This window comes from Schistocerca nitens, chromosome 4, assembly GCF_023898315.1.
Source record: "Schistocerca nitens isolate TAMUIC-IGC-003100 chromosome 4, iqSchNite1.1, whole genome shotgun sequence".
In the NCBI taxonomy this organism is placed as follows: Eukaryota; Metazoa; Arthropoda; class Insecta; order Orthoptera; family Acrididae; genus Schistocerca; species Schistocerca nitens.
This window is the reverse complement of record NC_064617.1, coordinates 39992330-40011101: the sequence shown is the minus strand read 5'-3', so window position 1 is coordinate 40011101 and position 18772 is coordinate 39992330.

The window sequence follows — 18772 nt, the reverse complement described above, 5'->3', positions numbered from 1 at the left end:
AAATCTACTCACTTACGAGTAATTAACTCGACTGGATAAAGATTAGGCTATATTTATTCGATAAATAACTCAAAACTAAAGATGTGTAACAATGTTTCTACTGACACACTGTATTACACAACGAAAAGTAAGGATAACGAAAAATGACAGGAAGATGAATAAACGAGTAAGACGAAAGAGGGGGAATTTAGATCGTTTGGAAGTTGAAAGTGAGGCAGGAGGGGCGTGCAGCCAAACGAACTAACAGAGAATGAACTAACGGACTCTTTTTCTTTTTTTAAGAAACAAGAAATTAGAAAAGAAAAGTGCGAAATATTTTGTGAAATGATTTGTCTAGAAGAAACAAATGAAGCAGATTAGAGAATCGTTCTGATGGACCTCTGAATGGTGCTCGAAATCATGTACAAATAGCTGAGACTCTTGTACATTAGTGACGCAAGGCGCCCACTGTATGAAATTCCGCGACAAATATCCTAAAGGGCTCTTTAAACTTATTAGACTCTAAGTTATCTCCAGCCATCCTGATTTAGGTTTTCCGTGATTTCCCTAAATCGTTCCAGGCAAATGCCGGGATGGTTCCTTTATAAGGGCACGGCCGATTTCCTTCCCAATCCTTCCCTAACCCGAGCTTGCGCTCCGTCTCTAATGACCTCGTTGTCGATGGGACGTTAAACACTAACCACCGCCACCACTCTAAGCTAAACATTGAGCTTTAAATACTCACTTGGTGTGCATGGTTTCGAGCATCGTTCAAGGCGTGTCAACTGTTTCTCTAATCTATTTTATTTCTTACTTTTAGACAAGTGATTTCACAAAACATTTGAGTGTTCTTTTCCTCAATATTTTTTATTTTCAAGTTTTGTTCAGAAAGCGTGAAACATATTTGAATATCAATGAGTAGCCCATTATTATTAGAGTATATGCATCAAGAGAAATTAGAGAAGTTTTAATTTATGCTGTTATTTGATATTGTTTGATACTGCAGGAGCTGTTCGTCATTGTTTCAATTTTCCCTCAAATCACTACTTAAGATTTTCGTAATTACTTTGATTACTTTCGAAAAATTGAATCATTTTTTGCAAAACTAGATCTGACGCTGGTCTGTTTGATACCCCACTTGTCCGTTTCCCAGTCTTCATTTGGCTTTGAAAATGTTGGGAAAAATCCGTTATCTAATTTCTATCGGGTCATGTGCTTGCTCCACTGAAAAATTTGACCGAACACGGTGGATTTATCGTGATCAGAAAGTATGTATATTCCAAATGAGGACTTAATGGAAGGTGGGTATGAGCAGGAAAGACGGACATCGTTATGATGGACGTACAAAGTTAAAAACGGTAATACGTGGTAGTGTTACACCTCCCCTACCTGCGACGTAAATTAGTTTAGTGGTTTACAGTGACGTTAATAGTTCCTCGTCTTCGTGTATGTTCTCGTCGATTAGATTCTCACTTGAGCATTTACATCTATGCTCCCGCCTCAGTTTCATGTGTCACAAGAAAAGGAATGTAAATACGCGTCACAGCGATGAGAAGATTGCACTTCTACTGGCAAGGCGTCCGATGCCATTGTAAACAGTCAAAATAAACAGTTTAAGGGGGGTAGGACGTCAAACGGACCGACTTGGAGCAGGAGCGGCACCACAGTACATTTTAATTTCCACTGTCTATACATTTACAAATAAATTCATAAAACTTCCTGGCAGATTAAAACTGTGTGCCCGACCGAGACTCGAACTCGGGACCTTTGCCTTTCGCGGGCAAGTGCTCTACCACCTGAGCTACCGAAGCACGACTCACGCTGTGAGTACCGGGCGTGAGTCGTGCTTCGGTAGCTCAGGTGGTAGAGCACTTGCCCGCGAAAGGCAAAGGTCCCGAGTTCGAGTCTCGGTCGGGCACACAGTTTTAATCTGCCAGGAAGTTTCATATCAGCGCACACTCCGCTGCAGAGTGGAAATCTCATTCTGGAAACATCCCCCAGGCTGTGGCTAAGCCATGTCTCCGCAATATCCTTTCTTTCAGGAGTGCTAGTTCTGCAAGTTTCGCAGGAGAGCTTCTGTAAAGTTTGGAAGGTAGGAGACGAGGTACTGGCAGAAGTAAAGCTGTGAGTACCGGGCGTGAGTCGTGCTTCGGTAGCTCAGGTGCTAGAGCACTTGCCCGCGAAAGGCAAAGGTCCCGAGTTCGAGTCTTGGTCGGGCACACAGTTTTAATCTGCCAGGAAGTTTCATATCAGCGCACACTCCGCTGCAGAGTGGAAATCTCATTCTGGAAATTCATAAAACTTTGTCAGCATGACCAGGAAGGATTCAGAATGCACACTTATAGGAGTGGAAGTTTGAAAACATAACGAGGTAATTTTTTTTACATGTGAAATTTCATCATTTTTTTTCACTTACTAATGGCAATATTTGTTGCTATAGGTACACTTCTCTTCATAAGTAAGAGAGATTCTTCGTTGAATTTTGCACAGCATATAAACCATACTTAAAGGTGTAGGAAACTCTACAATTTTCCAAATCTATTAAAAACTGTGGGAAAATTTGAGGTAATTAACTATAAAATTTGTGTTTTTTCTAAACATGAAGTTCAAAGAGGCCTGCAGAGAGCAGGATGTGGTCCAGTGTCCTATCCCCTTGCAGTCAGTCATCGCTGCACTCCACAGGAAGTGCATGGAGTTGTGGGAGGACGAATGACTGGCGGTGACGGCCAATAAACTGCGGGTTGGTAAAGTCAACCACTCGGCCGTGGCGTTCCTCATGCCGGTTGCTCAGGCGGGAAGGGGTGGCCCCCACACGTCTTCGCATCGGGCACTGTCCTCTCACACATAGCCTTTTATTACGGCGGGAGGATCCTCCGTTTTGTGATGCTTGTGGTGTGCACATCTCTGTCCGGCACATTTTAACAGACTGCATTTTATACCGTGATGCAAGGGCAGAAGCACAAGTTGATGGGGATCTGCCTTCTGTTTTAGCTAATGATGAGACGTGTGTGTCAAGGGTTTTTAAGTTTTGTGACGTGTCTGGACTCTGGCCTAAACTTTGTTTTAGCTCCCTCTCTCATTTTCTTCCTGTGTTGACGCCCTGCTTCATCCCACGCTTCGGTGTGGGTGAGCACATATTTTTCAATGATTGTTCCCCGTGTTTTATGTTCCGTTTTATATAAATGTTCTGAGTTTTTTTCTTGACAACCGTCTCACTCAGTTACTGAACGGGCGCTGAAGACCTTGCTGTCGGGCGCCCAAAAACCCCTCTACTACTACTACTATTACACCTACATTCATTCATGTTCTTTGTGCATTCCGACAGATTTGGAAAATTCCAGAAAGACAATGTGACACCCCACACATCCAGAATTGCTACATAGTGGCTCCAGGAGCATTCTTTTGACTTTAAACACTTCCGTTGGCCACCAGACTCCCCAGACATGAACATTATTGAGCATATCTGGGATGCCTTGCAACGTGCTGTTCAGAACAGATCTCCACCCCCTCGAGCTCTTACGGATTTATGGACAGCCCTGAAGGATTCATGGTATCAGTTTCCTCCAGCACTACTTCAGATATTAGTCGAGTCCATGCCACGTCTTGCTGCGGCACTTCTGTGTGCTCGCGGGGGCCCTGCACGATATTAGGCAGGTGTACCAGTTTCTTTGGCTCTTCCTCGCTCTATTTGCGTGTGGCCCAGGAAAGGAAATGACAGGTAGTGGTACTGCATACCCTGCGCCACGCACCGTACGGTGGCTTGCGGAGTGTCTATGTAGATGTAAATGTAGACTGTAAGCAGTTATGAACTTCTGGAAGTACAGCTTTTAAACCTGCGCGCTTACAATTTTTTTGTCATTCGTTGCCGCCCCACTGCTGTTGCTTTGGCTGTGTCAGAGAGCTCGATTTGTAACCTGTATCTGGTGCCACAGATGTCTTTGCTTCGAACATTTTTATGTTGCGATTCACACAAATGGAGTGTAATTTAATGAGACAACTGAGTGTACCATTAAGGAAGTAGTGAAGCGCTGTTTCAATATTGACATCGCTGTGGTACGTTATTATCTTTGGAGTTTGAAGCTAGCACTGTAAAAGTGAAGTATATTTGCAGCAGATGCGCCATTCTTCAACCATAATTAAATTGTAAATCGAAAATCACTAACTTCAATTTACAATAAATCTTCACTCGCTCCAGTTTATTCATTTTGATTTTGTAGCGTGTATGTAACTGCAGCATTTCAGTACTAAAATACTGTTAATATTGAATGTGCATGAGGCTGGCATATTATGAACTCGTATTATTTGCTATGTTTCGGGCAGAGTGATATACGGTCTAAGGCGCTGCAGTCATGGACTGTGCGGCTGGTCCCGGCGGAGGTTCGAGTCCTCCCTCGGGCATGGGTGTGTGTGTGTGTGTGTTTGTCCTTAGGATAATTTAGTTTAAGTAGTGTGTAAGCTTAGGGACTGATGGCCTTAGCAGTTAAGTCCCATAAGATTTCACACACATTTGAACATTTGAACAAGAGTGATATGTGTAGTGTTACATTATTTTAAAACACGCTGGGCAGATGAGTCCAGCTCCCTCCTCCACTTTCCTCGTCTTCAACATCATGCGAATACGAATGCTCTGGTTGTCACCACGACGTACCGCACATCGCGGCCGGGCATTAGGCGGCTGCTGTGGGGCGGAACGAGTGACAAACTACCTGTGCGTGCGGAAGTTTCAGACCCGTACTTTCAGAAGGTCGTAACTACGCACTCTAACAATTACGCCCCAAATTTTCACGCGGTGTCGATTGCTGGGGTCAATATCATGCAAGGGTGCCTTTTTGTCATTAAAATATGACGTCAAATTGGCGACATTTCCTCATTAGACGACTTAGATGATTTGTTGAACGGAAAGGATGACAGTATCGTGAAAAAAAGTTATAAGAAGAATATCAAGAAATGTAAAACAAGGTTAATGGAGTGTAGTTGAAATGAAGCTGGTGATATCGAGCGAATTAGCTTAGCAAATGAGACACTGAGAGCAGCTGGCGATTTTTGCTATCTAGGTACCATGGCAACTAAGGAGAGCGGAAGAGGAGATATAAAACGCGGACTTGCAACAGAAAGAGAAGCTTTTCTTAAAATTAAACTTAAACGTTGGGAAGTAGCTTCTGAAAGTATTTGTCGGGACTGTAGCCATGTTTGCGAGTAAACATGAACGACAAACAGTGCAGGCGTGAAGTGAAAAGAAGCTTTTGAAATGTGGTGTTGCAAAAGAATGAGGGATATGTCAGATAACCAGTCTAATGGGCGAGAAGAGAGCTTTAAAGCAGTACTTGATTAAAAGAACGGATAGTCGGGCATGCAGCAGGTAAATGGTTCGACACTGGGTCGAGGCATATTTGATTTTATTTGCCAGTTTCATTCTGCCATATAATACTGTGGTATAGACCGTTTCTTAAACGACATGCATCCGACATTTACATAGCACACGTTTGGAAATTATGCAATTCATGTTGCTAGCCCTATTGGTCACGTAAGGCCTTAACGAAATGTAATGCACCTGAACGTGGCAAGAATAATAGTTGGTACCAATCGATGGGATCATAGTGGTATGGTACACAGAAAACAGGCTCGGAATCTAGTAGATGCAGTGGTGTGAAACAATTCGCGAACAGGACGTGCAAGAGGCTTACCAATGAAAACGGTTGTACATCCTACTTCTGTGTTCGTATTATGTAAGTGCAAATGTTTTGTAGAAGACCCACTGTAATAGCTTTATGACGATCAACACGCCAGACACCGTACCACGGAGACTACATTTAGCAAATAAGAACAAATACGCCTCAACCCAGAATCGAACCCTTGACCTCCTACATGTTAACCCGAAACGCTATCCACTGCACCACCTGCACAGAAGTGCTAACGTCTGCTGAGAGGGCAATTAACCCACGTGTGATAACAGCGTTGTCAGCGTGCCAAGTCCGGTTACTGCCGAAAATACGTGGAGGACGAAAAGAGACACCGCATATTAATACAACTATTCACCTCAATGGGCAATGAATCCAACTACATTCAGAGACGGATTTACAATGACGTTCGGCATCCTGAGTGAAATTACAAAGTAGTGAGCATGGGGACATGGACATGCTGGTCTCCGGGAGGCGTACATAAATAGTTCGAGCAGCCGCCATAAGTACTGTGTTCCGGTGGCGCAGTGGTGTGCGTAAGTGTCTAAGAAGCAGTCTGCTTTCGGCCGGTGAGCGGCGAGGACGTCTTGTTTACGTCCCGTCCGCAGAGTCGCGAGCGCGCGTAGTTTGTTTACTTCCTCGCCGCAGCTAATACTCGCGTCCGTTAACACTGAGTCGCCATGGCTCATTCGTACAGAAAAGCTACCATCAAGATCAGCTTCCAGCCCGACTACGCACGACCACGAGCCTTTGAAGTCGAACGATTCATTCGTGACGAAGTTCAAATACCAACACAGCACATCATCGGTATCCACCTATCCATCACAAGTAGCGTCGTTTACGTCAAGATGGTCGATGACGAGTTATGTCACGCAGTTGTGAACAGATGCGCGAACACTCTCAAGTTCAAACACTCCGACGGTCACATCGGAGAGGTTACTGTTGACCATGTTGGACTAGGATTACGCACACTAAGAGTCTTCGAACTCCCTTTCGAAGTACCACCGGACGTCGTTACCTCAGCTTTCCGCCCTTATGGGACGGTACTTAGCCACGTGGCTGAAAAATGGAACACCTTCGAGACGTACCAGGTCCTCAACGGCGTCCGACAAGTGAAAATTGAATTAAAGAAACATGTGCTGTCCTACTTAGTCATAGGTGGCTGTCGAGCAATAGTAATGTACGACGGACAACCTCGTACTTGTTCTGGTTGCGGCCAGGAGGGTCATGTGCGCTCGGCGTGTATTCAACGTCGGGTTACACAACTTCCATTGCATGACACGACACCACCTCCTACGCTCACGGCCCTCCCCCTCAATAACGCAGAGGTGACACGATCGACGGTCATGACAGACGACAACCCCCCCCGGAAGACAGGAAGCGTTAGAATGCGCACCTGTCGCCGGTCCTGGATTGACCAACACCTTTACGGTGTCTGCAGAGGTTGAAGACCGCCGCCCACCGACTCCACATGAAGATTCGGACGATAGAATGGAACTCGACGCTTGGGTTGTACCGACCTCTGCCTTTCTACCTGAGGGGGATGCTATACGGGAACCACAAACTCTTTCGGACACAGAAACCCACGTCCGCAAACAAAGGTCACCGAGAAAACATAAAAAGCGACGTCGCCCACCCTCAGACGATTGCCTCCAGCGGACGTCTTCTCCAGTTGACGACCGGACGGCCGACGAAACGACGAGGAAAATGGATGACACGAGATCGCCCTCACCTGACACTTTGTCTGATTTTGACAAACCCGATTCCGCTCTCTCGGACAAACGGATGGCCAGCACAGCGCCCGCCGTTAATACACAACCGGAAACAACTGCGGATTCACCCTTAGTCACTCAGGCCACAAGTGTTCTACCGCAGCCACCGTTAACTTACGGACCTTGGGCGGATGACATTGAAGACGATTCTACTGCCGCTGTGGTGGATGAGGAGAGGGGTCTCTCCTCCCACACCTCGGCCCCTCCCGAGTAGCAACAGATGACGGCGCGGACACGGCCAGCAGATCACAGGTCCCACCTTTTACGGCGACACTGACGGCGGCCCCCACCGCAGGAGACGATCTACAGACCTATCGCTTAACGACCATCAACATTAACACCATTCGGACACGCACGAAGTTGTCAAATGAAAATGGTTCAAATGGCTCTGAGCACTATGGGACTCAACTGCTGAGGTCATTAGTCCCCTAGAACTTAGAACTAGTTAAACCTAACTAACCTAAGGACATCACAAACATCCATGCCCGAGGCAGGATTCGAACCTGCGACCGTAGCGGTCTCGCGGTTCCAGACTGCAGCGCCTTTAACCGCACGGACACTTCGGCCGGCACGAAGTTGTCACTGCTCCAAGACATGCTCAATGCAACAGACGTTGACATTGTCTTTCTCCAAGAAGTCTTCGTCGCCGATTTCCCGGGTATGTATGGTTATACGGCTCATGTGTCCCACGCTTCGCCAACTAACAGTGGAGTCGCAATTCTCCTCAGAGAGGGCCTCGAGGCGGACGAGGTCCGTTATCTCCCCGACGCTAGAGGAATGGCCGTAACGGTGCAAGGCGTCCGGTTTATCAATGTGTACGCCCCTTCCGGAACGACTCGCCGTCGTGACCGATCGCTCTTCTACGCAGAAGGAATAGCACCGCTTTTTCCGGGCAGGCACGATGACTTGATATTAGGGGGCGATTTCAATTGCACCCAAGCACCTAAAGATCAGCTGCCACGCCATTCACCGTGCCCCGAACTTGGGACACTCATCGGCGATCTCCAGCTGGTAGATACATGGGAACATGTCCGAGGAAATAGATCGGGATACACCCATTTCACGAGTCACTCGTCTAGTCGCATCGATAGGATTTACGTCTCCCGTTCTCTCGCGGCAACAGTGAGTGATGCGGAGGTGTGGCCAGTAGCCTTTTCTGATCACGAGGCCTATATATGTACCGTCACCCTTCGTCGCCAACGGGTGTGGCGCAGCCGACATCCCTGGAAATTAAACCTTCCTCATCTCGCTTCTCCGGATTGTCAACGCGCCATCGAAGACACGTGGAGTTGGTGCGTCCGCCGCCTTCCAACGTATCCTACGTCGATTAGTTGGTGGTTAACCTGCGCCAAGCCGGCCCTACGGCGAAACTTTATTACGTATGGTCGTGAGACTGCTGCTTGGAGGCGGCAGACGCTTGATTTTTATTTCACCGTCCTTCGCGAATGCGCCTCCTTGCCACCCACACCGGAACGACAGTTGACAGTTCAGCGTGCGAAAGCACAGATCGTAGCCCATATGCGCCGACACCTCGAAGGGACGATCGTCCGAGCGCGAACACAAGACAGACTCGCAACGGAACGACCCACCATGTACCACGTCATCCGAGAACGTACACTGCGAAGACGGGCGCTGATACATGCCATCACCACAGAGGACGGCCGTCATCACACCACACAACGCGATTTTGCTGCAGCCTTCTTCGGCCATTACGCACGACTTTATTCTGCTCAATGTTCCGACCCGACGACGGTGACAGCAGTCTCACAACTGGTTTACGGTATTGTCCCACAGCATTTACAAACTGAATTATTGAACGACATTACGGAAGACGAAGTTATCGACGCCATCGGTAAAGGAGCGGCGAATAAATCTCCTGGCCCCGACGGACTCCCTGTGGAGTTTTATCGAACTTTCCAGTATTTACTGGCTCCCAAGTTAACAGACATCTGTCGGGAGCTATGTCCCCCGCGGTGCCGCTCCCCGCGACCTTCGTAGAAGGAATAATTATACCGGTTCACAAACCTAAAGGTGGGGCTCGAATACAAGATTACCGCCCGCTAACACTCGTCAACTGCGACATGAAGATATTCACCAGACTATTAGCAAACCGTCTACGACCGACCCTACCTTACGTCATCTCGCCAGATCAGACTTCCCTTGGGGGTATCAACAACATCCACACAGCACTGTGTCGATACCGTGACTTAATAGTCCTAGCCAGGGCACACCGCATCCCGGGAGCGCTGGCATCACTAGATTTTAGCCAAGCTTTTGATCGAGTGGATCAAGCGTACCTAACGTCCGTTCTCCAGCACATGCAGTACCCACAGCAATTCACAGACGTCGTGATACGCCTCCCCCGAGGGGCGACTTCCAAAGTGCTCGTTAACGGGCGTCTCTCGCAGTCCCTCCCGATTTTCCGCTCCGTGCGTCAAGGCTGCCCCTTGTCGACGTTACTATATGCTCTGGCACTGGAACCGCTCCTCTGTAGCCTCCGTCAACGCCTCACCGGTCTTACCCTACGTGACGTCACATTTCGCTGTACAGCATATGCAGACGACCTGGTTCTCGTGTTCCGCAATCGCGACGATGTCAACAGAGCACTCGACTGGATTACCACGTACGGTGTGGCTTCCGGCAGCTGTCTCAATGTCGCCAAATCGGTCGCCATGGCCATAGGAGACGGGTTGATCCCAGCGTGTGTCGAACCCCTACAGCTTCATGGCACTATCAAATGTCTCGGAATAGAGTTTCACGACGACATACGGCGCACTGCGGCTCTTAACTACCGCCGCTTATTACAACATATTCTGGTCCAGATCTTCAACCTTCGTCTGCGGACCCTCGACATTCTTCAAAGGACACACTTCGTCAATGTTTACCTCGCATCGCGCCTTCCACACATAGCACGTGTTCTTCCAATACCGTTACTGATGGCTCGACGTCTATTAGCGGCATTCGGAGCCTACGTCAGTACAAGCATGCTCTTCAAAGTCAGTTATGAGTCACTGACCCTTCCCCCAGAAAGGGGAGGTCTTGGTCTAGTCCATGTCCACGACAGAGCTGTGGCCCTGTATATCAGCTCACACTTCAAGCTGTGGCGCCACCACCCGGAAAGTCTGACAAGTTTACTGTTGGAGTCCTTATCTCCGCCCTCCCTTATGCCCCCACTGACGACGCAAGACATACCCCCACCCTTCTACTACTTCGGGAACTTTTACATTGAACACAGCTATGTCCGTATCGCAGTACCACCGACGAAACAGGCGTCGGCGCGGGATGTATATAATGTCCTACAGCAGAGGCGCCCACCGAACATCGTGGAGACCAAAAGCCTTCAGGTTAATTGGAAGGTGGTGTGGAAGACGATTCACGCGGTTACACTGGACACAACCGTCCGATCCACATGGTACATCACAGTCAATGGTAAACAGATCACCCGATCACGCCTCCACAAGATAAACATGGCGGAATCGCCTCTCTGCGTTGACTGCGGGATACCAGACACGGACGAACACCGTCTCACATGTGGCGCGGCAGAAGACGTATGGCACTTGGTGCGACAAATTTTGTTGTATTTTCTACGAGTGACTCCGGAACACATTACACCTCGGTTTCTAATATTTCCGGATCAGCAGTATTTCCCGCGCGCCAAGACCAACGCTGTCACGTGGATCCGTGCGCATGCGGTACACTACTTATTTCACGAAGGACCTAAAGATGTATTCGACTTTTGGAACTACCTACAAGAACGTCACTGCAAAATCGTACGGAACCCAAAATACAGACAGTATTTTTCTAATTACTTAGGGAGTGCCCTACGCGACCCTCCACGCATCTGGATCATCAACAGGTAGGAGAAGATACCCATTGAGTGAGCTGACAAGACTAAGTTCGATTCTCGGTGGAATAACATGATACACGTGAAGAAGTACCTGGATGATGAAGCGTAAGGAGAGTAGTGACACACACTTCTGCACCCTGTATGAAGCACTTTTTTCTTCGTTTTCCCCATATACTTTACCTCGGTGTAGGAGCGTGCCGAGATATTATTTTCTTTTTCTCAGAGCACGATGCGGTGCTAGATACGTTTATTTGTTGTGGTATAAAGTAAAACCACATTAAGAATGTAAAAAAAAGCAGGGGGTCGTGGGTTCGAAACTCAGTCTGGCACACATTTTCACGCGCCGCCACTGAGTCACATAAAGTCGCTATGCAGCTGACAACAACAGCTCCTTTCCTTTCAATGCCCTGCACCTTCAGTTTACATTATGTTTCATTGTGTTTCCCTAAAGACAAGAATGTCGGATTATTTTGTGTATTGTCACTCCCTGGTGTCTTATGGAACTATATTCCAGAGAAGTGTACCTGAAGTAAATATACGACCAGTAAAAATATATGGTCTGTGTTGTGGCGTAACAAGACAGCTACGCCACACGGATGTAGCCGAAAGGCACGCGTTAATCTCCCGTAGGCTAGAGAGAGGTCTGAAACAGGATACATAATGAATGCTATAAAGAAAAGTACGTAGCTGCTGGAATACTTAACTTTATTCCATTATAGTTGTACATCGCTCTTGACGATACAAGTGAGACTCTTTAGATTCATGCAATATACTAATGGCGCCTTGCTAGGTCATAACCATTAACTTAGCTGAAGGCTATTCTAACTATCTGCTCTGCAAATGAGCGAGGCTTCGTCAGTGTGCATCGCTAGCGACGTCGTCCGTACAACTGGGGCGAGTGCTAGTCAGTCTCTCTAGACCTGCCGTGTGGTGGCGCTCGGTCTGCAATTACTGACAGTGGCGACACGCGGGTCCGACATGTACTAATGGACCGCGGCCGATTTAAAGCTACCACCTAGCAAGTGTGGTGTCTGGCGGTGACACCACATTCCTCCCCCGCAAATCGGCGAACGGTCGTGTTATAAGGCTTCCGCCCGCCGTGGGGAGGACCCCATGTTTACGTATGCGACGAGGTGGGGAGCCTAACAACAGGCGAGGCTGCGCCACCCGCACCCTGCCATTCGGTCCGAGGGGAGCTAGGAAACGCCTGAAAACCTAGTCCAGGGTGCACGTCAACATGCGGCGTATGCGCCCTTAGAGAGACAGGAGGGGCGAAGGGTCGACCTCCATGTGGTCGGGGCACCCGACGGGCGAAGACGACATCTGGTCCGGAGCGGGCAAGAGTTCCAGTGCGGAGGACATCCGGTCACGGGAAGTGATCGGCGGCTCGTGACCCAGGGAGGCGCCAGGCGGTGGCAGCGACGCGTCCACTGCGGGCGGCGCCGGCGGGAGAACAGGCGGCGGCGGTGGCGGCGGCGGCGGCGGCGCGTCGCCATGGGGCAAAATGGAAGGCATCGTCGGGAACACCCGGGGATGAGGCGAGCCAGTAGATGGGTCCCCAGGGCGCTGACCGGACGGCACCGTCGCTGAAAGCAGACGGGGAGCGGCAGAACCCAGGCGACGGCAGTGGCGCAGCTGATTGAGATGCCGACGCACCTCACCAGAGGCCCCCAAAACCAAATACATCGCGCGGCCGAGGCAGCGAAGAATGCGCCCTGCGAGCCAACGCCGTGAACCTCGATAGTTGCGATAGAATACAACGTCGCCTGGAGCAAAAACAGGAGTCTGCCGCGGCACAGGAACGTGATGCGGCGGATGCAGCAAAGGCATCAAGGTTCGATGCGGACGACCGTGGAGCAACTCAGCCGTTGAGCGACCATCGCAGGGCTGAGAGCGATACGAGGACAAAAAGAGCAATAACGCGTCCTCCCGAGAATGCGACTCTTTCAACTTCAACATCTGTGACTTGAAAGTTCGGACCAATCTTTCAGCGGCACCGTTTGACTGAGGCGAAAACGGCACGGATGTCAGATGTTGAATACCATTGGCCGTGCAGAATGACTGAAATTCTGCGGACATGAATTGTGGGCCATTGTCGGAAACAATAGTCTGCGGAAGACCTTCAATGCAAAAAATAGCAGACAACGGTTGGATTGTGGCAGAAAACGTCGTGGAAGACATCCGGACAACAAAAGGAAAATTACTGAAAGAATCGACCACAACCAACCATCGAGCATTCCAGAAGGGACCAGCAAAATCGATGGGCAAGCGTTGCCAAGGGGAAGTGGCTTTCGGCCATGCAAAGAATGTCCGCGGCGGTGCGGATTGTTGTTCGGCACACGCCATGCAAGAAGAGCCGCATTCCGTCGTCCAGACAGTTTGCTGCAGTAGGGACCGACGCACAAACAGTTTGTAAATATTGCTGAAACAATGCAGGGGCGGATGCACACCCGAATGGCAGTCTTTTGAAGCGATACAACCCAAGATGCGGGTTAACCACCAAAACGCGCTGGGATTCTTCGTCCACAGGTATTTGCAAGTTCGCATCTGCTAGGTCCAATTTCGAAAAGTATTTACCCGGGCACAGTTTGTCAAAAAGGTCTTCCAGGCGGGGCAAAGGAATCAATCGGAAACGATTCGACCACGTCATCGGTTTCCGAATCAATGAACATGCAAGCAAGTTCGGAAGAATCGAATGCTTTATCCTCAGCAACAGGCAAACGGGACAACTCATCAGCGTTTCCGTGCTGAGCAGTGGACCGATACAAGATATTGTAGCGGTACTGCGAGAGGAAAATAGACCAGCGAATGAATTTCTGCGCTGTACGTGGAGGTACAGGCTTGTTCGGATGAAGGTTAGTGGTCTGTGATGATGGTAAAGTGACGACCATACAAGAAATCATGGAACATAGTAACACCAAATACGAGAGCCAAAGCTTCTTTCTCTATCTGTGAATAATTCCTTTGCGCTGACGAGAGCAATTTGGACGCAAAGGCAATAGGGCGATCATGCGATCCATTTTTGTGCGCAAGCACAGCACCGATCCCGAAATCCGATGCATCTACCATCAAAAAAAGGGGTTTCTGGGGATCGAATGGCGTAAGGCAAGTATTTGAAAGCAACGCCGATTTCAACTGGCGAAAGGCGCGTTTACACGAATGTCCACTGGCGATGGTTCACGAGCCTGAGTATTCTAGGTTCGATTCCGGCGCGAAGCAAAGGGCCTGGAATGGTTGTGATTGTCTGTTCTGAGCTTTTTCTGGCAAACACTTTGAACATGTCCTTTCTTATTACAGTAAAAGCAAACAGCTTGGCGTTTGAAGGGAGGGATTTACTAGTTTCAAAATCTGTTCCCTTATACGAACATCAGAAACGTTCTGTGCAATTGCATCACGTACTATTGTATCTGAATAAGGGAGTCCACATTCACACTCCAACGCACAATCCCTAGTAAGTCCTTGCAATGTTGCAACCCATTCCCTATTAGTCTGACCGGCCTTACGTTTTGTACGAAAGAACGTATACCTTTTTGCAACGACATTGACTGTTTCTTTGAAATATGCATCTAAAGCAGACAAGATTTCGTCGTAGGACAGAGTTGCTACGTCGCGTCGGGGAAATAATTTCACCATCACACGGTACGTTTGCACCCCTACAGACGGCAATAAATGAGGCTGCCGCTCGTTACCTTGAATTCTGTAGGCGGCGAGATGGAATCCAAATTGGCGTGACCACGCCGTCCAGGTTTCTTTGGCTGCGTCAAAGGGCCGGAACGGGGGTGCAACTGCATATTGTGGCTGCGGTAGTGGTGGAGCGGCGGCCGCCGCATCGGTTTGCATTCCACGTTGACCGTGGACGAGGTGTCCAAGGGCATCCAATAACGCCTGCGTCTGCTGATTCTGCAAGCGATAAAATTCGGACAGTACATCTGGAGATTGTGGCGAAGCCATGACACAAGCAAATTAATACAAACTCTATTGTCTCGTCGCCAACTGTTGTGGCGTAACAAGACAACTACGCCACACGGATGTAGCTGAAAGGCACGCGTTAATCTCCCGTAGGCTAGAGAGAGGTCTGAAACAGGATACGTAAAGAATGCTATAAAGAAAAGTACTTAGCTGCTGGAATACTTAACTTTATTCCATTGTAGTTGTACATCGCTCTTGACGATACAAGTGAGACTCTTTAGATTCATGCAATATACTAATGACGCCTTGCTAGGTCGTAGCCATTATCTTAGCTGAAGGCTATTCTAACTATCTGCTCTGCAAATGAGCGAGGCTTCGTCAGTGTGCATCGCTAGCGACGTCGTCCATACAACTGGGGCGAGTGCTAGTCAGTCTCTCTAGACCTGCCGTGTGGTGGCGCTCGGTCTGCAATTACTGACAGTGGCGACACGCGGGTCCGACATGTACTAATGGACCGCGGCCGATTTAAAGCTACCACCTAGCAAGTGTGGTGTCTGGCGGTGACACCACAGTCTGAAATACGCAACTGTATATGTTGAGAAACCTTTTACTGAGCTTGAAATCCTTACAGTTATTTCCCAATACGTTTACTCATTAATTGTTTTCGCACCTGAGGTATATCGGTTTATAAAAAAAGTAAAAACATACCTCGTGAGCTACTGTTTCTACAAATCACCAGTTATGTAGATTCATAGATTGAAACTTTCTCTGAATTATATGGGAAGTAGCAGCGTTTGTTGTAAATCAACGTGAGAAGTATTGGCGTCTGTAAATAAGACTCACTGTACAGATGTAGATGACATTTCATGGCAATGTAATGAACATATTTAGGAATCAATTCATCTTTTAGCAGTAAAACAGAATGGAAACAGTCGCAAAAGTTGGAAAATGTGCCTTTCTTGGTGTTCACAATGCCCTAAGAGAAATTATTAGTTACACATTGCATCTGGAACAAATAAAAAGCGCAGCAGCAAGCAATCATTTTTAAATCGTGAAGAGAATTAATTGGTCTTTCATTAAATAAATAATTACAATATGTTAACTCCGGGGTACCCACTGAAATACCTCTGTGTGCGCCTGAGATTCGGGCTCCCCTCTGGGGGTATGTTTTGTATCCCACAGTGAAAAAGTACTAAAGCTGCTTTCTCTCAGAAGAATAACTGCATAGCTCGCTCAGGTAAACACAAAGAACTTACAGACATTGGCTACAATTGGGCATTGATGTAAAATCAATAGGAAAAGTTAAAAATTTGTACCACACTGCGACTGGAACCCAGGTCTACTGCTTAGGAGATGGATGCTCTGAGCGCTAAGCTAACCAGCAACCGGTGGTTTGGATTGCACTGCTGCAAGTACAGCTATTTCATTAGCTTCTCCTTCAACACGTTTGCTTCATTTACTTTTGCCAGTCCATAAGTCGCCATCAGACATAACAGCATTCACAGCCTTGTTAAAAGAGCGAACGACAGCGAGCTTTCTCTGGAAAACGCGCACCATGCAAGGCAACAGCACCCTTAACATTTCTCCTACATTCTCCGTCAATCAGGATCATTTCAGTTGTTTCTTCTGTGGTTGCGACATTCATCGTCCACTTGCACGTCTTTTCTCCAAATGATACCAGCACAGGAGTCAATGACATGGGGCAATAGTATGACGCTACAACACAAATAAACCACACCCACTCATTTGTGTGTACCAGATTCGAAAGGGTAGGGATCTATGGAACATGATGAGTGAATGAAAATAAATGAATGAACAAGGATGTGGGAAAACTCTGAGCACAAATCAGTCCCTGCTCCAAGGGTTTCCTGAGTAGTGCTTCAAGGTAAACGCCTGACTGTAATGATCATGCAGAGTTATGGAGTGGGGATTCAAGGTTGATTGATACTCTTCCGAAAAAAGTCATCCCGAGTGTCTAGAGTGTGTGCTTCATTCTCCCGGTCGGTGCAACAGTTGCCTTTGTCTGAGTTGTTGACACAATTTGTTACTTTTCTTTGTGAATTCATTTGTACATCGATCGTAATTGCTATTTTGATGTTGTGCTGCTAGACTGTACTCATGTTTTGAGAGTGTCGCTGCCAACAGATTCGGAAAACGCAGCACAGCATCGCGCAACGGTGGATGGAACACATTAGATGCGTACGCATGTGGCATAATCAGCACTGGTTAAACGTAGCCTCAACGAAGGGCATACGTTGGAATATGAGAAAGCAAATAATTTGTGCCGAGTTAGTGAATTTTGGGAGAGCATCATCAAAGAATTTAGTGATATTAGGCTTCATAACAGTCTCGTTATTAGGCGAGGGCCATCAACTAAGTTTCGCGTGGAATTCTTTACCAGCAGCCTTACGCCAAGAACGCACCCAGCAGTTGACGCTTCGCGAGTGTGGGCAAGACTGAATGAGCCGAGGGTCGAACGGCGGTCGGCGTCTCCCCCCTCCCCCTCCCCACCCACTACATACGCCACGCCCGGGGAGAGTCGGCCACATCTCGGGTGTATACAGAGTATAACGGTTATAATCGCAAATATTGCTATCACTGCCTGAAGATGGTGTACTGAACGACATTATGTCAGCATTCAGGTAATTTGCAACTTATAATTATAGCCAACACAAGTGATTTGTTTGTAATTTGGTTAGCCACTCCAAGAGGAAGCCATTAATGCTTATTTTCCCTTGGGAAGAAACACAGATGTTGAAGTGTGGACACGAGGACGCAAAATCGTTAGTCTATCCCGAAAGGTGCAGTCGACTTAGTGGTGTTGTTAGGACTTGGCAGAAAACATCAAGTCGTAAAGTTTGTGACGTCTTTGTGAGAAGACTGTATGACAGAGAGAAAAAAACAACCAACACATACATGAGTGTACTTTTTGAGGTATCACTGCACTTGTACACGTTAGACCCTGTATGTGGGACACCCACGCAATGTCCACATTTCGCCAGGAGGTGACAGGACTGCCATTCATCAACACGTCGCGAAATTTCGACGAAGCCTCATCAGTGCCAGTAACGTTCACACACTAGTACGAAACACTTAGAAGGTAAAGAGAGAAAAATGACGAGTAAGTATTATTATTCCCAGCCAGATCTTTGAAACTCGTAATGTAAAGCTGTAATGTAAAGAGCTTTGATAAATACAGAAAAAAGTAAAAATTGTTTTGAACCTGCCACGAAACATTAAAAAAATTGGACTTTAAAATAGGTATGCTTCAACGAGATATTAAATTATTCACTACTGCAGTGGTATTTAGTGTTGCAAAATTCTAAATTTAGGAATCTGTGGTATAGCAATGAGGGAGAGTACTGTAGTATACTAGCAAGTAGGATGCTTTCTGGGTCCTACATCTGAATAATTGTCACAGGAACAGTCCATAGTTAGCAAACTAATTTCTTTCCATAATAAGTAATTTATCTTATCCGTATTGTTTCTCTTAGATTCTAAATACTTTTCTTCACAGATTTAACGTCCCATTGTCCCTATCTCCACCCCAACCCCTGATTAGTTAAAGAATGAATCTCCCGTGTATA